The following is a 26,770-nucleotide window of genomic DNA, read 5'->3' as shown; positions in this document are numbered from 1 at the left end:
GTGCATGTCGCCCTCCTCTGACCCCAGAGTATAAGGGAGGCCCCCGTTTTGCGCATAGGAGCGCCGGGGGCCCCATTGTTCGCCTTCTAGGCACTGGAGTTGCCTTCATCCAACCAGGTACTGTTTAAAGGACCAATATAGTTGCAATCCAAAGTTCTTTCTACAGACTTTTGTTTGATTCACATATTACCTACCTGCGTTTGATGTTTTTACATATGTGTATGCAAATGTTCCTGTTATGGGCATGACATGCTAATATGTTTTTCTAACTTGCCATATGTGTTCTAATGTTCCTACTATAGGCGTTTTATGATATTCTTATGACAAGTGTTCTAATGTGATAACGTGTTTCCTGACTACTGCTTATGTTGCAGAATACTAAGTAACCTGTGTGTTATGTGTGACTACTGCTAGTTTGCAGAGTAACTAATGTGTAACGTTCTGACAACTGCTAAGGTAGCAGGATAGTACTATGTGATGTTTGGTCTGATAATTGCGTTGTGTACAATACAGTATATTTTCATATAATCTGGTGTTGTGTTTCCTTTGTGGTGGGGATATTGTGTCACATGTGTTGTATGTGTTGTGCAAATGATTTACACATTGCCTCCGGGTTAAGCCTGACTGCTCGTGCCAAGCTACCAAGGGGGTGAGCAGGGGTCATCTTGGACGTGTAACACTCTTGCACTGACTAGAGTGGGTAAGTTCTGCCTGGCTGAGGTGCATACCCTAGTCAACCAGAAACCCCATTTCTAACATTGGTTGTCAAATGAGGATAGGACTTGCGCTTGCACAATACCATTGTGACTCTTTATTTCACTACAAGGATTGCGTTTAGACCATCACATGTTTGGCTTCTCTTAACTTTCTCTCTTTGGTCATTTTTCCTGTTTTCAGTTCTCACGCTTGGGTATTGTGGTTGTCACATTTGAGTTATTTGTACCTTTTCAAGGTGGGGCTTACCTTTGATTTAGAGGACCTGCCGTTTTACACGCAGGATGAATTAGAGGGGTTCTGTAGAGAGAGAGGGCTGCCTGTAGAAGGGGACCTCAGGAGATCTCTGAATTTCTTTGAAAGGTTTGTGACATATACCCAAGGAGGGAGTGTGCTTAGGGGGTACCCAGAGGATCCTGAGTGTAGCGAGGGTTCCCAATGGGAGGGCTCCCAGACCTAATCCCTAGAGAGTGGTAGAGAGACTGATCAGGAGGGTGAGAATGACCGGTTGTGGACGCCAGTTGAGAGGGGAAGGCCCCAGTGATAGGGAGTCCCTTGCTGGGTCCAGTGTAAGAAGCAGGGCTACCTCTCATTCCTTGACGCCTTGTGAGCTAAGAGATAGGCGGGAAGAGAGGGACCTGAAGTTGCAGTTAGCGCGCCTAGCTGTTGAGGAGAGAAGGGCTGAGGTAGAGAAGGCCTTAGTACAGGAGAGGATGGCAGAGGCAGAGAGGGCCATTGCCAGAGAAAGACTTGCACTAGAGCACAGTCTGAAGGTTCTGGACTCACCAGCGCTGCAGGTGGAGTCCAGTGGTGGCAGCAATGTACAGTGTTGTAGCAAAGATGTTCCTCACATACCCATAGATCTGGTACCTAGGTTCCAAGAGGCGGGTGACATACGTCAGTGGTTAAAGGAATATGAGAGGGCTCTGGTAGAGCGCAGGATCCCTGAGAAGGATTGGGGAACTGGCCTAGGGAGCTTTATTCCTGAGGAGGGGAGGGATGCCCTACTGACTCTAGAAGAGAGTAACAGGGAGGGGTACTCCACTGTAAAAAATGCACTGATTGTGAAGTATGATTTTTCCCCTGAGGAATACAGAAAAAGGTTTAGGGGTGGTAAGAAACTTTCCACCAGTCTTGGGAGGAGTTTGTGGAGGATTGCTGCATTGCACTAGATGGATGAGTGAAGGGTAGCACAGTAAACAATTTTGAAGGGCTGTTTAATCTGATTGTCAGAGAGCACATGCTTCGTTGTTGTTTTTCAGAGTTACGCCAACACTTGTCAGTGTGTGAGCTCTCTGACCCCAGGGAGCTTGCAAAGGAGGCAGACTTCTGGTTGCGTACCAGAGGGTCTGGTGTGGCATTAGGGGGTGTTCCTAATGAGAGTGGTCTAGGTGTTTCCCAACCAGGTGTGGTGGGAAAGGCTTGTCTCCCAGGTAGGTCCCAGTGTATTGGGGTGGGTAAGGCACCCCATGGCCAGTCTCAGAGTAGAGGGAATGGGGTTGGGCTGAGGCCCAGGGTACCCGAGCTCCAGTCCCAGGTCCTGGAGGGTTCCATGAGTGAACGCCAGGAGGTGAGCCTAGCCTGTGCCATAGGGCCAGATGTTCAGAAGGATCCCATTTTGTCATTAGGACTTGGGCGGGTAGCTGGTGATAGCGTTCCGCCGGTCCTGGTGTCTGGTAGTCTCGCTCTACAGCGGATGAGGCGGAAATCCAGGCATAGGTTGAGAGGGGGATGCGGGCCCCAGTGGAGAACCTGGAGGGTCAGGGGTCAGCTCTGAGAGCAGAGCCCCCCAGGAATGACCTTGGTGAGACAATTTCTGGGCTGGGGGGAATCCAGACTCTGTCAGATGGGCAGAGGTCAGGAGACCTGCGCCAGCCAGACTCTTGTGTGGCCCTTGGGGAAGGTGTTTCCCTGGTGGGGGGTAGGTGTGCCACCCAGGAAGTCCTGGTGCGCCAGGCAATGATTCAACCACAGAGTGGTGACTCTGGGTTGGATGATCAGGTTCAGGGGGTAAACTCTGACCTGATGGGGAGTAGGTGTGCTCCAAAGGAAATCCTGGTGCGCCAGGCAGTGGTTCGACTGCAGGGTAGTGACTCTGGGTTGGATTGCCAGATTCAGGGGGTAAGCTCTGATCTGGTAGGGGGTAGGTGTGCTCCCAAGGAAGTCCTGGTTCGCTGGGCAATGGTCCAGTCTAAGGGTGTCGTCCCTGGACTAGATAGACAGGTTCAGGGGGTAAACTCTGACCTGGTTGGGGGGGCGGTTAGTGTGCTCACCCCTGTGTGAAACTTCTGGTGGCTTCTCCCGAGGTGGGGAGACACAGGACTCTGGAAGTGGGGTTCAGGGAGGGGGAAGCCCGCCCCGGACCCCGGTGCAACCCAAGGGTGTCGTCCCTAGGTTGGGTGGTCAGTCGCCAGGTAGTGATCCTGGGCTGGTGAGAGAGTTGTGCAGGGCTGCTGTACCCAGCACCCTGGCAAGTGTGGATTCTGGTGATGCCCCTCCTAGGAGAGGAGGACGGGATCCTAGAAGGAGGGGTAGAGGGAGGAGAGCCTCGCCTCTAGCCCCTGTTGAACCTATGGGTGCAGACCCTAGGTTGGTGGATCAGTGGCAGGGTAGAGCCCCTGAACTGATTAGAAATGGAGTGGAGACAGGTTGCTTTGCACCTGGGGCTACCGCCCCCCACTCGTTATGGTTTCAGAGACCAGAGGCTCCTAGATGGCCTGGGGCCTGATTCTGGCCATTGGCAGCTAGAGAACCCCTGTGGGTTGGTCTAGGCTGCCTGGGAAGCATTGACAGAGAGATCCAAGTGGAGTCAGGAAGGTGTAGAACTAGAACATGCCCCTGCTGTTGTGGGCCTGGGTCCTTGTTCTATCGCACCAATCAGGGAAGTACATCAAGGTATTGATTGTTCTCCCCTGGCTTTTGGCTGGTAGGGGGTTGTGTTGGACTTTTTGCCTTACGCAGGGTCATCCCCAGTCTTTTTGCCTCCTTCCTCCTGGTTTTTCTGACCTCTCGCTGTTGGCTCTAGGACTCTGAGCACTTTATCACTGCTGACCAGTGCTAAAGTGCAGGTGCTCTCCCATCTAAAGTTGGTATGATTGACTTATACCTAATTGGCATATTTAATTTACCTATAAGTCCCTTGTACAGTGGAATCTCTATACCCAGGGCCTGTAAATTAAATACTACTAGTGGGCCTGCAGCGCTGCTTGCACCACCCACTGAAGTAGACTTTCAAACCTGTCTCAGGCCTGCTAGCGCAGGGCCTGTGTGCGCAGTTTTCTGCCACAGGGACCTGGCATCTAAATTTACTTGCCAGGCCCAGAACTCCCCTTTTACTACATGTAAGTCACCCCTAAGGTACGCCGTAGCTAGCCCTATGGGCAGGGTGCCATGTATGTAGAAAGTCAGGACATGTGCCATATTGCATGGCCTGTCCTAGTAGTGACAAACAGCCGAACTTGGTGTCTCACTGCTGTGAGTGCTGCCTTCTCATAGGATTGCATTAGAAATGCCCTGCCTTATGTGTAGGGGGTATTGTCTGATTTATGAGGGGTAGCATAGGCGTGTTTGGTATGGTTGTGATGGTGATAACAAATGCTGCTTACTGGTGTGGGTGTATTTTTTATTACTATCACAGAAATGCCACTTCTAGAAAGTGCGCATTTATCTGTGCTTATGACTCTGGTGTTTTTCAGCTTGACTCCAATCCACGTCTGGGCAGAGTGACAGTTGGGGCTTTGTGCATACTTTTCAGACAGCCTGTACACAGGGAGGGTGGAGGTGTCATAGAGGTGCATCTGCATACTGAATAGTCTTCCTGGGCTGAGAGAAGGGAGAGGTGGGGCACACCTGCATTTGTAAAGACTGTGCCCTGGCCTCACACAATAGGGTCGTTAACTCCCCACTGATGTTTGGAGCCTGTGCTGAAAAGAGAGAGGGGGCACTCCCAGAACCAGTTGTAACTGGCTGGAATCTCCTCTCCCTACCATTGTAAAACACTGTAAGAACTGACTATAAATACAGGGGAATTTTCCCCACAATTTGGAGACTCTTGGAATCATCTTGAAACTGGACACCAAAGGCTGAAAGGACTCACCAGGAACCGCCATAGACTGCTGCTGCTGTGGTGACTTGTGACCTGCCTGGTCACTGTGAAGGACTTGCCACTTGCTGCCTTTCCCTTGTGATAAGAGTGTGAAAAGTAAAACTGTTCCCTCCAGAGTCCAACAAATTCACTACTGTTGGCCATGATAAAGTGGGAGTGGTGAATGTGATCCCTCCACCTCAATTTTCATCTGAATTTTAAATTAATTTTAGTGTATAGTTTTTGTTTTCGTTTTAAGGATTAGTTTAATGTATTGTGTTATAGATCTTTTGTAGTAATATTTTTATGATTTTTTAAATGTTATTGTGTACGTTTTTTAAATGTTTTAACATTGAATGTTTGTAATTATAATTCATCTTATTAGTTTTTTACTATTTAGATTTGAATATTAATTTTATTTTTTAAATGCTATGTTTATGATTTTTGCACAATTACTTTTAGATTTATATTTTTATTTTATGTTTGTCATTTTTATATCTTGTTATATTTTTTGATAATATAAGTATATTTTTTTTTAACATATTTTTAAATTAGCACATATTTCAAAGTTAATATAGTGTATAACAGGTAAAATCTGATGTAATTACATTTTTAATGATATTGTTGTGTTCTATATTTTTGTTCTCAATATTTTTTTAATTACATACAAAGTATGTAAAGTCGATCTTTTTTGGGTGATGTTTTTGTCACCTATATTTTTGTTGGTGATATTTTGTCATACAATCAGTGGCACTCTAGCATCGTTAACTGAAACCTACTCCTTCCACAGCGTGATTGAGACATGTTGCCAGGATATTATAGCAGACAACAACATGGAAGATGACAGCTCGGTGCATCTTGACACAAAGGGGTAATGACATACAGCATCACTTTGTACAGTTAAAAAATGGCGGCACGTCTCTTAGGGCTGAATTTAGATCTTGGTGGACGAGTTACTCCGTCACAACGGTGACGGGTATCCCATCCATCGAAATCCCATTATATCAAAGATGGAAATCAGGCCCATAAATGCTGGTGTGTAGACATCAGCGTCCCGCAGCATCAACATTTAATGTAACTGCATTCTCGATGGAACCTTAGGCTGTAATAAACTCTAAACCAACTCCCTGATGGCTAGATTCCTCACACAGACACACAATGCCAATGATGCACCAGTTTCAGGAGCTTGATGAACAAGAACACACACGTTTGTCATGAAGGAGAGCAACATTAACAGAGCAGCTGCTAATGTGTTTCTTTCGACTCAACTTCACGTAAGGTCATGAAACAATTCATGTAGCTTATCGCCAGTATTAAGAAGGGACAGATTCCTTAGGTAAACTTTTATTCACAACTTGCAGATATCAGCCGGCATGCACCCAGAAGCACCTGTCAACACCTCATTCAAACATAACCATTCTATTTCAACGATTCTAGTAGAACTGTAGCTCCATGTCATACAGCTGGGATTGTTTACTGAAAAAACAAGACTGAACAGGCATCTTTAGAACAACAGTGCACCATTTTTTTGGCCCCCCTAATGGGGGATGCCCCCTTTGTATACATTATGCCTGGTGCAGGCATAATGTAGCGCAAAGGGTTACAAAGTATTGCAATGCATGCATTGCACCACTTTGTAAATATGGTGCAGCGTTTTTGTCCTTCTAACAACACATTAGTGTGAAAAAATAACACTAATTTGGCATTAGAATGGCACTAGGGGCTCTTAAATAAGACCCTATGGGGCATATTTGGAAAAAGGTGGCACTGCACACAGTGCTGCACCACTTTTCTTGCACCTCCTAGCGCCCCCCTAATGCCACCATGTGTGCACTGTATTTAAAATACAGCACACCATGGTGGTAGTTAGAGGACTAGCATCAGAACTTTTTGCGCTAGTCCGGCGCTTTGCTGGATTAGCGTAAAAAATGTGGACGCTAATCCTGCAAGGTATCCAGAGGCCCATTGTAACCAATGGAGCCTACTTTTAATGCCTGCTCTGAGCAGGCGTTAAAAGTGCCAGAAAAAAATGATGCAAAGAAATCTGACAGATTTCTTTGCTGCATTTTTTTGACCCCGCTAACGGTGGGATGCCCCCTTTGCATACATTATGCCTGGCACAGGCATAATGTAGTGCAAAGGGTTATAAAGTGTAAATATGGTGCAGCGTTTTTGGCCTTCTAATGCCACATTAGCGTAAATAAAAAAAATTACACTAATGTGGAGTTAGACTGGCCCTAGGGGCTCTTAAATATGCACCTATGGGGCATATTTGAAAAAAGTGGCGTTGCACACAGTGCTGCGCCATTTTACTTGCACCCCTTAGCATCCCCCTAACGCCACCATGTTTGCGTCATATTTAAAATACGGTGCACCAGGGCGGTAGTTAGGGTACTAGCATCAGAATTTTTTTACGCTAGTCTGGTGCTTTGCTGGATTAGCATAAAAAATGTTGACGCTAATCCTGCAAGGCATCCAGAAGCCCATTGTAACCAATGGAAGCCTCCTTTTAATGCCTGCTCTGAGCAGGCGTTAAAAGTGCCAGAAAAAAATGATGCAAAGAAATCTGCCAGATTTCTTTGTGTCATTTTTTTGACCCCCTAATGGGGGGGATGCCCCCTTTGCGTACATTATGCCTGGTACAGGCATAATGTACGCAAAGGGTTATAAAGTGTACATATGGTGCAGCGTTTTTGGCCTTCTAACGCCACATTAGCGTAAAGGAAAAAAAATGACACTAATGTGGCATTAGAATGGCACTAGGGGCTCTTAAATATGCACCTATGGGGCATATTTGAAAAAAGTGGCGTTGCACACAGTGCTGCGCCATTTTTCCTTGCGCCCCTTAGCGCTTCCCTAACGCCACCATGTTTGCGTAATATTTAAAATACGGTGTACCAGGGCGCTAGTTAGGGGATTAATGTCAGAATTTTTTATGCTAGACCGGCGCTTTGCAGGATTAGCATAAAAAATGTTGACGCTAATCCTACAAAGCACCCAGAGGCCCATTGTAACCAATGGAAGCCTCCTTTTAATGCCTGCTCTGAGCAGGCATTAAAAGTGGCGGAAAAAAATGATGCAACAAAATCTGTCAGATTTCTTTGCGCTATTTTTTTGGCCCCCCTAACAAAGGGATACCCCTTTGCATACATTATGCCTGGCGCAGGCATAATGTAGTGCATAGGGTGACAAAGTGGCGAAATACATGCATTGCACCACTTTGTAAATATGACACAGCGTTTTTGGCCTTCTAACGCCACATTAGCGTAAAACAAATTACACTAATGTGGTGTTCTAATGGTGCTGGGGGCTCTTAAATATGCCCCTATATTTTATGTGGATAGCTGGGTGGATTAGTAAAGCCAGCCTTTACAGTTGCTTTAAAACACATTAATGTAAGTGAAGGGGAGCGATTGAGAGAGGAGAGGCACATTTGCCCGGTGGTAGTGAGTGAAACCGAGGAGGAGGTCATGGGGCAGTGGGCACCAAAATAAACTGTCGCACAAGGTGCCACCAACCTAAAGCTGGCCCTTTGTGCTGTGTGCTATTTTGCATTAAGGGGACGTTCCATAGGTGGTAGAAGGGTGTTCACATGCAATCACTCATGTGTTTTGATGCAAATCATTATCTGCTAACACTGGTAGCCATGGATGTTTCTAAAAAATGTACACCTCCTCGAGACTGTGTAAGGTTTGAGAAGTTATCTGAGTGAAAATATTAAAACGTTGGAGCATTAAAAAAAAATAGTGATTAATGCAGCCACATAATTTTTGCTGTCATTTTACAATCATTAATGGCCCTTGCAAACTCTTTGGTGCGACAGTTACCATTATCTAAAAGCTGGTGGTAAGTTCCAGATCAAAATGCAAGTGAGCGTGGTTTGCACTTGCCTCATAACAAGAGCAGATGCTATGGTGTCATACATGCTTTTTGCTCCTAAGGTGATCACCTCCCTCCAGGTTACTACAGACACAGGGCCTCATTATGACCCTGGCGGTACAGAACCGCCAGGGCCAACGGGGGCGGGAGCACCGCCGACAGGCCGGCGGTGCTCCCTTGGGCATTCCGACCGCGGCGGTAACGCCGCGGTAGGACCGGGACAACTGGCGGTCTCCCGCCAGTTTCCCGCTGCCCAAATGAATCCTCCAAGGCGGCGCAGCATGCTGCGCCGCCTTGGGGATTCTGACACCCCCTACCGCCATCCTGTTCCTGGCGGTTCGCCTGCCAGGAACAGGATGGCGGTAGGGGGTGTCGCGGGGCCCCTGGGGGCCCCTGCAGTGCCCATGCCAATGGCATGGGCACTGCAGGGGCCCCCGTAAGAGGGCCCCGCTAGTATTTCACTGTCTGCATAGCAGACAGTGAAATACGCGACGGGTGCAGTAGCACCCGTCGCACCTTCCCACTCCGCCGGCTCGATTACGAGCCGGCTTCATCGTGGGAAGGTTGTTTTCCCCTGGGCTGGCGGGCGGCCGGAATTTTGGAGGGGGGAAGTCTGGCGGGCGGCCTCCGCCGCCCGCCAGACTTAGAATGAGGGCCACTGTATCCAGCCCTGTACTTTTATGTGAAAGCCTAATGCATTCTGGGTCTTGTGGTTTTCTTTTGCTTCCACTGACCTATTTACACCAGCACACCTGAAATGATCTGGAGATGAAAAGACAGCTCAGGACTTGAGACATTGGCCCTCATTCTAAGTCTGGCGGGCGGCGGAGGCCGCCCGCCAGACTTCCCCCCTCCAAAATACCGCTCTGCGGTCCAGAGACCGCGGAGGGTATTCCAAGTTTTCCCCTGGGCTGGCGGGCGGCCGCCAAAAGGCCGCCTGCCAGCCCAGGGGAAAACAACCTTCCCACGATGAAGCCGGCTCGTAATCGAGCCGGCGGAGTGGGAAGGTGCGACGGGTGCTACTGCACCTGTCGCGTATTTCACTGTCTGCTATGCAGACAGTGAAATACTAGCGGGGCCCTCTTACGGGGGCCCCTGCAGTGCCCATGCCATTGGCATGGGCACTGCAGGGGCCCCCAGGGGCCCCGCGACACCCCCTACCGCCATCCTGTTCCTGGCGGGCGAACCGCCAGGAACAGGATGGCGGTAGGGGGTGTCAGAATCCCCAAGGCGGCGCAGCATGCTGCGGCGCCTTGGAGGATTCATTTGGGCAGCGGGAAACTGGCGGGAGACCGCCAGTTGTCCCGGTCCGACCGCGGCGTTACCACCGCGGTCGGAATGCCCAAGGGAGCACCGCCGGCCTGTCGGCGGTGCTCCCGCCCCCGTTGGCCCTGGCGGTTCTGTACCGCCAGGGTCATAATGAGGCCCATTGTCTTTAATGACATGGAAGAGATGCTCACCGCACTGGCAGTCATTTTTGTACTTGTGGGTCTAAAGGATCTTGCGTGTGTTAAAAAGCTGGAGTATATGGTAGAATATAACTTTGAATGGCAGGAAGGAGTGTGCCATTCAAGATTTTGTGTTTTGTGACACTGCTTTTCACTCTGTGACTCGCCTGCTGGTCACTGTAGTTTTCTGAGGTTTTCCACACCGTGGGAGAAGTTCCTATATCAGAAACTTGGCACAGTCCACACCCCCTTCTTTCAGGCCTTTTCTCCTGATCCCTGCCAGTTAGTGGTTACCGGAATGGTCCTAAGTGAGTGACCATTAGTAACTAGTTGTATTCCTTGGCCATAGGCAGTATTGCACTGCTCAAAAGTGCCAAATACTATTTGTGTCTGGGCTCTCGCATGGAAGAGAGGTCGAAAAGTTACAGCTTACCTTATGAGATAAGTAAAAGTGCCCCAGTGATCCCGACAGGGCTACGGTTACCGGCTACATTGGAACAATTAGATCAGAGGCAGGGACGTAGCTTGGTCAGTAAGATGGGATGGGGGAGTGGGGGAGGAGCAGGGGAAGCTTCAGATTTTCCAACAACCATGCTGATATATAATGCTAAAATATACAGGGGCATACTTAAGAGCCCCTAGCGCCACCATGGCGTCATTGTTTTGATGCTAAGGCGGCGCTAGGAGACCCGCAAAAATGGTGCAGTGAAATTTAACAGATTTCACTGTGCCATTTTTTGGATCATTTTTAACACCTGCTCAGAGCAGGCACTGAAATGGCGTTCCCATAGAAACCTAGGGGCCTCCTTGCACTTTGCTAAACTAGTGTCAAATTTTTTGACAATAGTGTAGCAAAGCACCACAGTAGCATAAAAAATTGTTGCACTATTGTGTTAACAACCGCCATGGTGCGCCGTATTATAAATACAGCGTAACCATGGCATTGTTAAGTGCCGGTAAGTGGGGGGGGGGGGGCGCAAAAAATGTGATGCATCAGCTCTGATGCACCACTTTTCCTTAAATACGGACCTCAATATGACAAGCATGGCACATGAGAGGGACTTAAGGGGCAGTGGAAAGGAAAAGGAATGCGGATTGGTAGGGGTACCTAGTGAGAGAAAACACAATGGGCCAGATGTATCATCACGGCCCTTTGCTATTCGGTAATAGTGATTTTTAAGAAATCGCTATTACCGACTCGCAAAGTGCCATGTATCACATTTGCGATTCGGTAATAGCGATTTCTTTAAAATCGCAAATGCTATTACCAAATCACAAATTGCGATACCGGCCCCATTCGCAGCTATGGGCCTGTCAGCCCATAGCTGCGAATTTTTTGCATTTCCAAAATTGCGATTTCTGAACCAGAAACCAGGCAAAAAATGTTTTGGGGGACATGTAAGGTACACACATGTCAAAAGGGCATGTGTGCTTTACATGTTCAATTTAAAAATACATTTTAAATGCATTTTTTAATTTTGCACCAGGTTACCACCTGGTTGCAGTCCATGGTATTTTGCATGTGCAAAATGCCATTCTGCGAAAAATCGCAATTTGTGATTTTTTGCAGCATTGTCTTGCGACCTGGAATTTGCGAATCGCAAATTGCGACTCGTAATTTCCAGGTCGCAACGCAAGAAATCGCAATTTTAGCGATTTCTTATTTGTGGTCTGCGAATGCCTTTCATGCATTGCAGCCCACTGTTTTGCACTCGCAAACGGCCGAATTTACCGTTTCGCACTGTTTGCGAGTGCAAAACTTTTTCATACATCTGGCCCAATATTTGGTAAAATAACCAACAGTTTTGAAGACTGTCAAACCAGCAAGCTTGAGCGTAAGTGTGCTTGTGTGTGTGTTAAAATTCCTGGTGAAATCCGACAGACAATTCACCATACGGGCTGAAAGCACTTGTACTCGACCATTTACCAGAAAATATATTCGTTGGGGGGTGTAACACCCCAAACAGCCCCACTGAAGCAACGCACCTGAGCGGTAAATCTGCATATCCTATGCATTTCACCCTGCGATTTCGACAGCTGAAATCTGAGAGGTGAAATACTAGCAAAAAGGGGGAATATACAGGTGAATCAGGACTGGAATTACCATTTTCCACAGTAATGTATTATTGCCTCAGCACTAAACTCTAAAGTGCTCAGACTTACCGGTGCCCTCGTACTTAGCAGATCAAACTGAAAGAGCCAACTACCTTTTGGGGTCAAGATACTTCATATCCCATTTCAGCTTTGCTGCCTCTAAGCGCGAACAAAGGGACTGGGTTTCTAATTAACAGTGACTTCAAAGTGTCATTGTCACAAACAGTAGCTCTGCGAGTTTCCAGCCAAATCACAGGAAGATAGCACAGTAAGCAAGCTCAGTGTTACAGAGCCTTATGTTTGCAAATGCCCTTAATTCCACCAAGAATCCAGCCAGTCAAAGGAAAGACTGGATCCACGTCATTCATGTTTGCTTAGGGACCATGGGAATATGGGACAAAAATAATCACAAATTTAGGGTTGGAACAAAATGGGGTGTAGAGGTGTTCTGGATTTGCCAGCACAGTTGCAGTTTTTCACTATGTGTCCCGGTAAATTTCAATACATTTAGCACTTCTCTGTTTTGAGAGAGATTGAACTGAAGAGAGAGGGAGGGACGTCTTCCTGTGTTTCAGTATAGAATTAGTTAGCAGCTCAGAATGGGGTCTTGGTGGGGAGCCGACCATGAGAGGATTCCACCCTGGGGGAGATTGGGGAACTTGGTGCAGTCCCAACACTCAATTGGGCTATTTGGGCTCTTTGGGCGTGGGCTGCATTATATAGCCTGCCATTTTATCATGCCAGCCACCGTTTTGTAGTTGCTATACCCGGAGGCAGGCAGCACTAAGAAGTTGTGTTTGAGTTTAACAAGTATACGGAATGGATAAGGAAGTCTAGAGTACACAGAGCTATGAGTAGCAGAGAGGTCGAGAGGATCACAGTATGGTTAAGCGAGGGAGGGCATTTTAGGGGTGGGGGTGGTAGGTTTGTTTTATGTATAGTGAGGCATTAGATTTGTGAGGCAAAGGCCTAGCTTGCTGTGGTGTTATGTGCACCTGTCTCTATAAAGCGGCCTTTTACATACACCAAGTGGTAGTGGTCTGTAACTTATCTCTAATCCCCAAAACTGGTTTGTGAACACAAATCATAGTTGTATTCCTTTCACCCTAGAGCCCTCTGTTTTCTATGCTAGTGAGAGCTGTCAAGTCATCCCCTGCACCTTAGTGGATGCAAAATTGTAGTCCTACTTCTGTGTTTGGTGAACCCCATGATTTTCACAGTCTTGTCACTCTAGAAACAAAATTCTTATTTTCAAATGTTGGATGGCCAAATCACAAAACGGCTGGCAACGCATGAAGGTCATGTACAGTGGTTAGTTAGTCTAGTAATCCTTTGTGGAAGGTGGAAATAGAATGGAATCTCCCTTTCAGGGGGAAGTGGGTGAAAGTTCAACACTCAATTCTGTGCTTCTTAATTTACACCATTAGGCCCCCTCCCAGGGCACAAACCTAACTTGCCAAAAGTCAGACTGCAATATTCAGGACTATAATGCACTCATGCAACTCGACATACCTCGCTGGGACCGCTTTCAATCTTGTTCCAGAATCAAGAACTAAAAAATGAACATATTTTCCAAAATATCATTATATGAGCAACCTGTCATTTACAACATGTCTGCCAAAAACTTAGCACCCGTGTATGCGATGAGCACCCAGGGCACCTCGGGGGTACATGTGTGTAGACGGCATCTATCCACTGTTCTCAGAAGGTGGTGGCCGTCCACCGTGCCAAGCAGCTGGGCCCCATTAATGTATGCTGAACTAGCCCTAGTTTAATTTGCATCACTTTTTTGGCACAACTCAGATGGAAAATCTAATTTGTAAAATGTTATAATGCACGCAAATGTTCTCATGATAGACCCGCAAAACATATTTTTGAGGTGTTAAAATCTGATGTCACGTCCTGTGATGTCACGCATGTTATGTCACGTGCAGTGATGTTACTTGCCATGATGTTACTTGCATACTGCCTAACTTGGTTAGTCTCCTCCACTTCTTTATGTAGGACTTGTGCCCTGTGTGCACCCAAACTGCCAGCACGCTGACGGAGACTGCACTTGATGCTTTTTTTTATGGAGCCTATTCCACAGTGTCACTATTCACCCTATACAAAATCCTTTATTGCCACAGTGACCGAATTTTTGCCCCAGCAGCTTTGATGTTGTTGCCCACTCTACTTACAAAGCTGCGCCCATCCAACTGCCCCGGGAATTGGGGTTGTGGAGGGGGTGTTTGATCAGCTCAGGGTTACAGCTCTCAGGTGGGCGTCCACTGCCCGGTCACTGAATTCCTTGTCTCATGGGCACCTAGTAATAGGGCACTTTGGCTCCCAGCTGACTCTGCCTCGGGAACTAGTAAGGAAATCAGGTTTCGGTGGCTGAGCCAAAATACTCTTCATCAACAGCAGTGCTGGAGGGTCCATGGGGACGGCGAAGGGGAGGGCAACGAAGGGAGGGGCGCTAGGGTGCTTCATTTCATCCCACGAATCTAATCCGATGTAGGGCAACAGGAGCCGACACGTGCCTGGCATCATGGGCGACAGGGTATAGAGACCCTTGTAATACAGCCGTGATTACCGCGCGATGCTTGGCACAGTGTGGAGCCAGCTATCATCGTTTTACTGCCAAGCCTGTATCTGATCTGGGCACCCGAAGCCAAGGTCATTGAGGCAATGCCCAGCGAAACCTTCACCATGCCAACAGCATGGGCACAGCAGCGCTGGATGTGGCTGGCCTGGTGCGAAAAGTAGTAGGCTGCTGCCACCTGCTGGCGGAATGCCGCACTGCAGTCGGCTATTTTTCGGAACTCCTCTTTAGACTATTAAACGGTGAGCCAACTAGATGCAGATATTTTAATTTTTCATTACCGATACCAGGCAACTCACACCCATGCATGCTTTGCTGGTTTATACAGCTTGCCAAATTAGTTACTATTTTGAAATCATGAGTCATTTACACAATTTATTCTACATTTCCATAACTTATCCGAACGCGCAGTTTTACAGGTACACACATAGCGGTGCAGTGACATAGGAAGATTGCCTTAGGCCCCTAATGCAAGCAGGCAACAAACTCTGGCAAAGTCAGTAGATCTGGCGTTGGCTGAATGACATTGGCTTGGTCAATGCTTGTTGGATTTTTATTAAACTTTATTGTCGGGAAGCTGCTTGGCCCTGAACAAAATACAATAATTTGGCTAAAAGCAACAATATATTTAAGTCTCAAAAAGCAAACACAGCAGTCCCTCCCACTGAAAGGCACTACTTGGTGTGCCAGCGTGCTCCTTGTGCGTGTGCAGAATGCCTCATTTACAGGGGCGCTAGCCAATGGATAAAGTGGGCTGGCCTGTTTCTCCCATCCTTATGCTGTAGAGGGGAGAAAAAAATATGTGAAAGGCACAATAAGAGACCAATGGGTGAACAGGGCTGGCTGAAAGTCTCACACACACGCACACACACACAGGACAACGATAACAGACTCCAGGATGATGAAGAAGGGAAGGCAGACCACAGCTCTCCCCTTTGACCATTTAGGTTAGACCACAACTCTTGCCTACCCCCATTTAGGTTATAAAATACCGCTGTAGTGGGGAAAGAATGGAGTGTACATAGCTGGAGATCAAAGTTATTTGTTTAGGGTCGTAGAAAAGTCCTTACCTTCTCATAGAATCACACAGCGAAAATTGAGATTTACTATTTTCTCTGATTCATAAAAGCCTATGCCGTTGTTGGAGTGTGACCTTTAAAATTAATATTAACATGAAAGCTTGCAATATAATGTGTAATGAAGATGCATAGAAAATGTGTTAGCATAGAAAATAATGTACATGTTTGAAATGTGCCCACGGGGAGTGGCCACCAATGTATACAATGATTAATGAAACTGACTAATGATGAATTAACAATGTACTAATGTATGACCTTGTATTAGCATTAAGGGTTGTATTAGGGCTTTGCTAAATTATTCATTAGGCCTTAGTTAGTGAGGGTCTGGGCCTAGCTGCCTGGTCTCATATTAACTGAGTTTTCTAATGTGCAATGTGCTGCTTTCCTGAAGGACATGAAGCTGTACTTTTCCAGAAGCAAGAGCTGTGTGTGTAGCTGTAGTAAATTCTTTCTCATGGGACCTGACTTGCTCAAGGAGACATTCTTGCCAAATGCAACAGTGTAATTCGTAACAGGTGCAAGGCCGCCTGGACTAGGAGAAGACAATGGAACTACTGACTGGAGCGTAAAGTGCAACTTTTCTTACCTGACATTCCACCCGTTGAAGACGTCAATCACAGGAGCCAATAGACTGCATAAGAACTGTGTTTTGTGGAAAATTCTAGTAAGGTGCGGGGAGAATTGTTGGACAGAGATAATGATGAACCAAAATTGATCCAATGAGAAAGTAAGGACTAGTTTGACAGCTTTGATATAACAGCATGACCCGAGAAGAAATCAGCCATTATTGGGACACTCTTGCCGTTATTCTGGCATTTTGCCTTGAGCTATACTTTGCCATTATTCTTTGAGACTTTGCTGTTCTGATATCTTAACCATCCTCTATTGAATCCTTACCTGATACTGACTTCTCCTCCTTATGAGGGAAGAGCTTATTCCTAGCTATGCCATACTGAGATTTTTTGCCCTGTCCTATCTTTGCTGATGCTGAATCGACTGATGTCCTGAGGACGAAGACTGATGCTGATTGCTGATACGTTGGAGTAGTAACTATCTGATGAAAATTATAGTTGTCTGTTTGCCTTTACTTTCTAGGTACCAACTGCTCTTTTGATAGAGGCCATAGTTAGATGTTTTCCAAATTTGTGTTGCCAAATTGTTTTGCATGAAGCCCAACATGCTAATGCTAATTCAAAGTTAGTTAAGGAATGCACTAATATCGGATGCAAATAGACAAATGACTGAATTATTGCTTTGTTGAATAATGTACTAATGATACTCTGCTAAAGTTGATTCATATTAACGTTGTGCTTTATTCTAATGTTCATGATCTATGCTTTGATAAAGTTTTGCTCTGATTGCCAAGCTATAGTGGTTTTGATGTGCTTGTTGTTGTTGAAACTAATAAATACGATTCTAGATTGTAACTAATAGGGAATAAATATCCTAACACTTACTAGATTTGTGTGGTAATTCATGGCTGAAAGGACATGGTGCGTTTGTTGTATTGATCTATATTAATTGTTATTGATTAGCTTGATTAATTAATTATTGTGAATATTGATGGGGTTATTGACCTATTGATTGCGATGTTAAATGATACCTCATTCTGGGAAGTCTCCAAACGTGGTCAAAAGGTTCATTGGCCTAGATGTGTCTCCTTGTAAGTTTACTTATCAAGGTTCTGACGCGTTATCAGTTTTGGCAGCAGAGGATGGTTGAAACTTATTATTAATTTTTTCTTTTTTTTTTCCTTTTTTTTCTTTCTTCTTTCTTCAGCAACTTTTAAGCAAGCAAAGTCTTTCTTCCACAACTATTTACAGCTTTCACAGTCACTCCCAGGATCCTTGTCAATTCAGGTTAGCAGCTTGTCAACATCAGTTCTCTAAAGTCAACTCAGGTTAGCAGTGTCACGTCCGGCAAGTTATCAGTCTCTTTTTTTTTTCTTCATTTTTTCTTTAACTCAATGTTCATGCCCACTCAGTCTCTCTCTGGCCAGACTCAGGTACCAAAGTACTGACCAGGGACTTCTCGATCGAAACAGAATGCCAAGAATTCTTGTTGCCATTCAGCTGATAATGCATACGCCCACTCAGGACCTGCTTATCTTCTGTTTTCCACTCTCTTTCTTTTCAACTTGCGATCACCTTGTAACTCTCCTTCACTCAGATCTTCTCTCCTTGTTGTATCAACCTCTTCCTCTATTGCATCTTCAACAACCACCTTTCTCTTAGTCACTTGCAGTTCTGGCCACTTATCTCCTTTCAGTGTCTCTTTGGTCTTTGATCTTCCTGGTGGCAACTCCTCTGACTCTATGGTGTTTTCTCTTGATGGACCTGCAATTTGCTCAGGAGGAGTCTGGACACTCTGACTCCCTTCTGCCTCAACTCCTTCACCTTCTGGGTCTGTCAGGGGCTCTAGTCCTTGTCCATATTCATCTGCTTCTGGGAGAAGCTCCTTCTGACTCGGTCCTCCTGGTACCTCAGTTGAGATAGGCTCACCCTCACCCCTTCGGGTCTCTTCTCCTTCGTCTCTTCCTGGAGTGACCAAGCCGTCCTCAACGGGCTCTCCTTCTGTCTCAGTTCCCCTTTGATTACTCTCCGGCCCTGAGACTTCCTTTTCTGTCGTTGTTACTTTCGACAACTCAATTTCCTCATCAGTCGGACACATCACCTTTTTCGTATGACTGTCATGGATCCAGTTTGGAATTCTCGCACATTTCACAGCAGTAGTAGTTGTCAGTATTACTTGATATGGCCCCTTCCAACGTGGCTCCAAACACGACTTCCTCACGTGTTTCTTGATGACAACCCAGTCACCAGCTTTCAGGTTGTGACCTGGATCATTTATCAGTGGCAGTGTGGTAGCTTCCACCTGGTGAGAGAAAGAGCGGACCACGGTAGCCAGACCCTTGCAGTAGTCCAACACCAAGTGATATTCACAAGAGCATTCGCAGGCACTGCGGGCAGTCTCATAGCTCGGCCCATGAGAATTTCATGAGGAGACAGTCCTGTTTTCTTGTTAGGAGTATTTCTCATTGACATTAGCACCAAAGGCAATGCATCGGGCCATTTCAAATTTGTGGCTGCACACATCTTTGCCATTCTCGACTTCAGAGTACCATTCATTTGCTCCACTAGTCCTGATGCTTCAGGGCGGTAGCTGCAATGCAACTTTTGTTCAATGTTCAATGCTGCACACAATAGTTTAACCACCTCGTTGTTGAAGTGACTTCCTCTATCTGATTCTAAAGAGATCAGGAACCCAAAACGTGGTATAAATTTCCTAAGTAGCAGCTTCGCTACTGTGAGACTTTCATTCCTACGTGTAGGGTAAGCTTCAATCCAGTGACTAAAGATACACACAATCAGCAACATGCATCTCAAACCTCCACACACAGGCATCTCAATGAAATCCAATTGCCTTCTGTTAAATGGACCTCCTGCTCTCCCAATGTGGCTCAAATTCACCACTGTCCCTTTCCCTGCATTCATCTGTTGACAGATGATACACCTGTGACAGATCACTTCTGCAGCTTGTCTGAATTTCGGGTTAAACCAATCAATTTTAAACAACCTGATTATGGCATCTCTGCCAATATGTGCTTGACCATGGTAAAACCTTGGAAACTGTGACAGGAGACTGTTCGGCAAAACCATTTTCCCTTCATCTTAAACCCACAAATCATCTGGTCTTTGTACACATTGCATCTTAACCCAAGAATGCTTCTCATCTTTGCTGGCACATCCCTGCAACAATCGTAATTCCTCCAACGTGTCAACCACCCTTAAAGCGTAACCTGTGCATGTCCCATTTTCTGTCTCCGGTAACAATTCCCACTGATCCTTAAACGAAATACAGTTCAATGCGCAAAACCTTGCGACTTGATCCGCATACCCATTTCCCACTGAAACAAAGTCTTGTGATTTCAGATGAGCGCTGCATTTCACCACGGCAATTTCATGAGGTAACTGAATGGCGTGCAACAACTCCTTAATTCTTTCACCATTTTTCACCGGGGAACCAGAAGAGATCAGGAAACCCCTTTGTGACCATAATTGGCCAAAATCATGAACAATTCCAAATCCATATCTGCTATCAGTACAGATAGTCACTCTCAACTGGGCAGCAGCATGGCAAGCCCTAGTAAGGGCAACCAATTCAGCCACTTGAGCAGAATATACTCTCTCAAGCCAAGACGCTTCCAGGATACGAGAGATCGTACATACAGCGTATCCGGCTCTCAGCACTCCTACCGATTCTCTCAAACAAGAGTCATCAACAAAGATAATTTTGTCATTTTCTTCCAATTCGGTATCTTTAATATCAGGCCTCGGCTTGGTGCACATTTCTGTTACCTCAAAACAATCATGTTCTACATCTTCAGCATCTTCAACTTCTGTGTTTTCATTTGGAAGCAGAGTTGCCGGGTTCAGCACTGTACATCTTTACAACGTTACATTTGGTGACCACAATACGATTGTTTCATATTTCGTCAGTCTTGCATTTGTCATGTGCTGCGTTTTTGTACGGGTTAGCAAGATCTCAAATGAATGTGGGACCATGACTGTTAAAGGATGTCCCATCACTATGCCTTCACATTGTGAAAGGCTTTGACCAACTGCTGCTACCGCACGCAGACAACCTGGCAAGGCTGCTGCAACTGGGTCCAAAGTAGCTGAAAAATATGCTACTGGTCGCCTTACATCCCCATGGACCTGTGTCAGGACAGACAAAGAACATGCATCACGTTCATGACAAAATATAACAAAAGGCTTCGTGTAGTCAGGCATACCTAAAGCTGGAGCCCTGCACATACACTCCCTTAGCTCAGTAAACGCCTTCATTTCATTCTCTGACAAAGTTATGACATCTGGCCCATCCTTAACCATCAGTCTCACCAATGGCTTGGAGATGACTGAGAAATTTGGGATCCACTGATGACAGTAACCCACCATTCCCAGGAACATTCTAACATCTCTCTATGTCGTTGGGAGATTCATCTGTAACAGGGCAGTCACTCTTTCCCTGGACAATTTCCTCGACCCTTTCTCAATTTGGTGACCGAGGTATTTCACCTCTTTCTGACAATATTGCAGCTTCTTTGGGGACACCTTATGCCCATTCTTTCCCAAATGGTTCAGTAAGGCAATCGAATCATACCTGCAGTCATCTATCATTTTGGATGCACTAGAGTCGATTGAAAAGGCAATTCCAATGACTCCAAATCTTTCCTCAATATCTGATTGAAGATGGAAGATGATTCCGAAAACCCTTGAGGAACTCGACACCAATTGTAAACCGTATCCAGGAATTTGAAACTGAAAAGAAATTGGCTGCCCTCATGAAGAGGCACAGAAAAGAACGCTTGGGACAAATCTACTACTGTGAACCACTCTGCATCACATGGAACCTGGAACATAATCACAGCTGGATTTGGCACTACTGGGCAACATTTCACCATTACATCATTGATCTTTCTCAAGACTTGGACAATTCAAACTTTCCCACAAGGCTTTCTCAGTCCCATTATTGGTGAATTATATGGACTGCTCATTACTTCTTTCAAAACTCCCTGCTTTACAAAGTCTGCAATTAGTTGCGCCACCTTTATAAGGACATCTTGCGCCATGTGGTACTCCGGTACCTGGGGGAACACAGTATTTGGCTTCACACTGAATTTGACTGGTTCTACTCCATTTATCAGTCCCACTTCCTTCCCTGTCAAGTCCCACACTCTCTCTTTGACTGTCCCCTGCAAATCTGCTGGCAAATCAGTCACTGTGAACATTGGGAAGAAGTTAATCAGAGGATACTCCTCATATGTCGTCTCCGTCTCAGGCTCTCAAACCTGCCCTTCATCTCCTTCATCGTCACTGTTTGTCTGAACCTCAATCCCCTCATTGGAACAGGTGATCGAACATCTTGTCTTGCACAGTAAGTCTCTTCCCAGTAGGGACACTGGACTTGAATCACAAACTACAAACCTGTGCAACCCCTGGAAAGTGCCAAGCTCATCCTGAACCGGATCCGTGATCGGATTTGTCAAGAGTTGATTTGCCACTCCCACTACCTTAACTGTACGTCCCGAAAGGGGCAATTTAGAAACTTATGCACTTCTGACCGTAGAGCGTGTAGCTCCTGTGTCAACCAAGAATGAGACTTCGTGACCCATTACTTTCCCTTGCACATAGGGCCCTCTCTGATCTACTTCTAGGGACACTGCAAGCCTGCACTGTTCACTATCTGAACTCTCATCCGACCATTCATCGTTTATTCCATTCTAGCCACGTAATGGGAACTGTTGTACTGTGTTACTTTGATTCATTCTTTGACCTGTGACCTGTTGAGGAAGCATCACCTGTTGCTGCTCCATTGGTGCTAATGGCAACTGCATTTGCTGTCTAGGTACCACAGGAACCTACTGTTGCATTTACTGCATCTGCACCTGTTGCACATGTGGCATCTGCACTTGTTGCATGGGTTGGAGACCCTGCATCTGAACCATGTTATTCTGAAAGTTCGGATTAGGACCTCTCATCCTGGATCCTTTAACATTTTGGAATGCATTGACATCATTGCTTTGTTGAACAACACCCTCCTGCACCATCAGGCACTCCCGCTTCCAGTGTCCGAAGCCCCCGCAAGCATGACAAGGTAACACCTTCTTCATCCCCTGCACATCATTTTGAACTACTACGGTATTCAAATCTGGACCACGGTTCACAAAACCTCCCCGGCCTCTGCCTCTCACTTGCGCCTGAAACATCCTGTTTCCTTGCGGCTGTCGCACCATCTGCTGTACGCAACCTCCCTGCAACCCTGACTGTGCCGCTTTAATTTGCATCACCATCACTTTCTCCTTCAACTTTCTATGTTTCAACTCGATTTCGTCACTACAGTATTTTGCACCTCATCGATCGACTTCGCTTGCCAACAGATCAAATGATTCTTAATCATCTAACTAATCTCGGGTCTCAATCCTTCAACAAATCTGAACACAAGGTGATTCATGTCCTTTGCCTCTATAACCTCTGTGCCACTGTAGTGCTTGAACGCCTTCAACAACCTCTCATAGTAGCCATGTATCAACTCCTTGGCCTCCTGCGCCGTTCGATCAATCTTTTGCCAATCAATATTTTGCGGTGATACCCTCTGTTTCAAGAACTCAATCACCTTATAGTAGTATTTCATCACCTCAGGAGACGGTGCTCCTGTCACTCTATCTCTTGCCGGTTCTGCAACCGGCCAATCCACACTCCTCTTGCACTCAAGCCACAAATCAGCTGGAACTATGATCTCAAAAAGGGTATTCAGGTCTTCCCAAAGACACTTCGCAAGCTTCACAAACCTGTCCATTTGCTGATACCACTCTATTGGCTTCTCCCTCAGCCTGGGAAAATCATTTGTGAATGACAGAACGTCACCTCTGGTCCACGGTAGATGGACGAGAATCCCTCTGGCTGTTTCTCTCATGGGTAACATCTTTATTGTACCAGTATCCGGCACGGCTTTCGCCTGCTGCTCTATGCCGTCACTCTTCCCTTTGTCTCTTTTCTTCGCCCATCTGCTTTCCCACTTCTCTAATGCTCACCAAACCTCTGCACTCTGTAGTAAATCTTTGAGGTGTGCCTTTATCCCAGTAGACCTCATGTGTTCAAAATCTTTGGGCTCAAAATCTAACCTATAACTTATTTTCAGATGTTTGGTATTTTCTAAATCTATTCCATATTTATCTGCCAAGTTCGCCAACCTCTGGTGCACCCTGCCCACGTCTTTAGTTATCTTTGGCACAAACACCTCAATTCTGATTCAGTGTATGACTCTAGTCTGTTCACTCATATGCTCCCTTTGACTAGTTCCTTTGGCTCCATGCCCAACCTCACAAAATTCAGGTACTCTTCTCTTTCCGACCGCTGTCGCAGGAGTGGTCTGTGGTGAATTTAACTTGTCTAACCATTCATTCAGTTGTTGCACAGTTAAACCTTGCAATGAGATATTTCCAGCCTGCACTATCAGTGTTTGCGGTACATTCGCACTTGAGGTCTGCGGAGTCAGTAGTCCCAAACCTGATTGTCTCAGGGTATCTGGAGGAACCTCAATCGGACTGAAGTCTAACAAAGATCTAGGTCTTTCAAATGTCGGCTCCACTGGAGTTATCCCTTAAGAGCTCCCTAAGAACCCTCCTCTTGTCATTTAATGGGTCATTACACCCTGTTCGCATACACTAGGCTTCGCCTGCGCATACAATGGTACCGGTGGACCAACTGTAATAGGCAAGGATATGGCGGCTGGCAGCTGCCTGCTTTCCAAAACCTGTGGAGCATTAACTCCCATATTCTGATTCATTCCTGGTGCTATGGCTGACTGCGGTCCTGTGACCGAAGTGTAATTTTGAATCATCTGTTGCTGCACCTGAGGAAGTAGGATCTGACGGCACCATCAAATTCGTAGTAGTCTCTATTATTGGGACATCAGGGTACAGCCTCTGAACCTGTGGTGGCTGTAACTGAGGTTGCATCTCTGGAGCAGTGGACACACTAATACTATTCTGCACCGGAACTGGTGTTGCAACAGTATTAACCTGTACCATATTTGTTGTTGCCTCATTTTGAGTCGAACTTACAGGACATGTACTAGTACTTGGTCTATTGTCATCTAGGGTATATGGCGGTGGTCGATCATTTAGCAACTGATTAAGGAACTCATCGTCATCTGAGTCATCTGCCTCTGCCCAAGACTTCTTTGTCTCCTTTTCTTTGCTAGAACCCTTGTCAGTTTTACAAGTGGCTTTCCCTCCTTGAGTTATTGCTGGAAACATCCTAACTCCGTCTATTGTTTCTCTTCTCCAAACCCTCTGTGCGCTATCCCACCTAGCCTTCTCTAGTGTCTTTTCTGCTTTCCTCATTCTCCTCTCAAATTTCTGTTGGTGTTGTCATATTGCCATCAGTTCCCAAATTGCTAGTGCTTCAAACTGTGCTTGCCTGGGAGGTGGCTTTAGCTTAATTAACACCCTCCGCAAATTTTTTCAAAATCCTTATATTGAATGTTCTGTGCCCCGGAAACGGCAAACACCTTTCTTTCTCTGTCACTTTGCACCATTGCTTTAGCCAAAGACATGGCGCGACTCCCCTCTTCTTCATTACGGCATAAGCCAGTGCATCCTCTGGCGGTGTAGGTTCCCCTACACTTGCGGTAATGTACACATCTCCCCTCAAAGCGCTCTTTAAAGCCTTGAAAAACTTCATTTTTGCGTCTTTCATTTTGTTAACAATCGAATCAAGAAGTGACTTTAATTCCCAGAACTCTCTTCGCTCACCTTCTCAACCAATTGCCTATCACGGATGGCTGGCAATCCGTGCGCGACCCTTCTCACTAACTGATCTACCCCAGTGCGGCTCCAATGATGTCACACTCACACACACGGCAGTTGACAAAGTCTTGCGGCTTGTCTCTCTCACTCTCGATTCACACAAAACTAATGCAATATATTGCGAGCACTAATAAAACTCAAATTTGCCGTTTATTACAGGAAAGGGTAACACAATCGCTTCAGAACTTTACAGAGATTTCACTTAGCCTCGGCCGCTACTCTCTCCTTCTCAGATCCCGCACTCGCAAGCAAAATTTGACCCGCAAACTTTACCCTCGACTTGTCAATGGGTTGTTCTAGTGCACTTTAGAACTCACCAAATCTCCGTCGAAGTTTTCATTCACTCACTTTGATTCAAACTCGACTCGTCAACCACTCCTGATTAACCTACTAAACCGCACAAATTACAACATAAACCAAATGTCTCATACACTTATCAGTATATTCCGGAGGCTTAGACCACGCAGGGTCCGTACATCACCAACAACCACGTGGACAATTTTTTAGCACAAAGCGCCACACTCACATGAAGTTCGCCGACTTCCCTACTCTCATATTAGTTCAAACGACAACCATCCTCTGTTGGTTGTCGTTTGAACTAATAATACTTCACTTTCTGATTCTTTACAGATCATGGCCAACATTAGAGATGATAATAGGGGAAGTAGGCGTAAATATTTGGATGTTGGTTTGGGTGTTGTGTTTGTGATATTCATTATAATTTTGATTGTGGGAATGCCATTTGTGGATAAGAGTGGAACTAACAATGCTACAATTCCTGAGACAGCCACTGCACTAACAGCTTGGGAGAGGTTTGAGCAAGACACAAAGTATTTGCACTAATGTTTTCTATCGCTTGCTGAGTGAGTATGTTGACACTATGGATACGAAAGATTGTTATGTGTGTACACAAATTCCTGTTTCGGTGCAAGAGGGAGTTACCTACCATAGATTACCTCTAACATATGGGATAAGCAGTAGTCTGTTACTAACAAGATTCTATAGCCAGGAAGAGATTCAATATTTTTATACAAATCATGACCTTGTGTTTTCTTATGTGCCTATCATAGAGGATTTGAGTAGTGTAGCTAAATACTATAGCATAAAATTAGTTAAGGGGTTCTTTGAGGCGACATTAACAATTAGTACATCCTATGCACACCGCAATAATTTGACATGTTTGCTTACACCTGTAGAAAAAAGCATTTTAGATCACACAGAAGATAGAAGGAGGGCATTGAACAGGAAGTTAGAAAAAGGATTGCAGCAGCAAGCTTTTGCTAGTAGTGAGAGTTATAGTGCAATTAGGGAACAAGGGAAATTAGCTTTAGATGCCCTACACGTAGGTAAGCTTTGCATAACGCGACCAAAATCATATTATGACAATGTGTTTGTGGGAACGAGTGAATGTAAGCATGTTTTTTTGTTTCAGAGTAAATGGACGTTCATGTTAAATGGACAGGATCCAGCAATCCGTGGGATCTATTATATATGTGGACTTAATGCTTATTACCG

Source organism: Pleurodeles waltl, chromosome 6 (assembly GCF_031143425.1).
Source record: "Pleurodeles waltl isolate 20211129_DDA chromosome 6, aPleWal1.hap1.20221129, whole genome shotgun sequence".
In the NCBI taxonomy this organism is placed as follows: domain Eukaryota; kingdom Metazoa; phylum Chordata; class Amphibia; order Caudata; family Salamandridae; genus Pleurodeles; species Pleurodeles waltl.
This window is presented reverse-complemented; position numbering follows the sequence as displayed.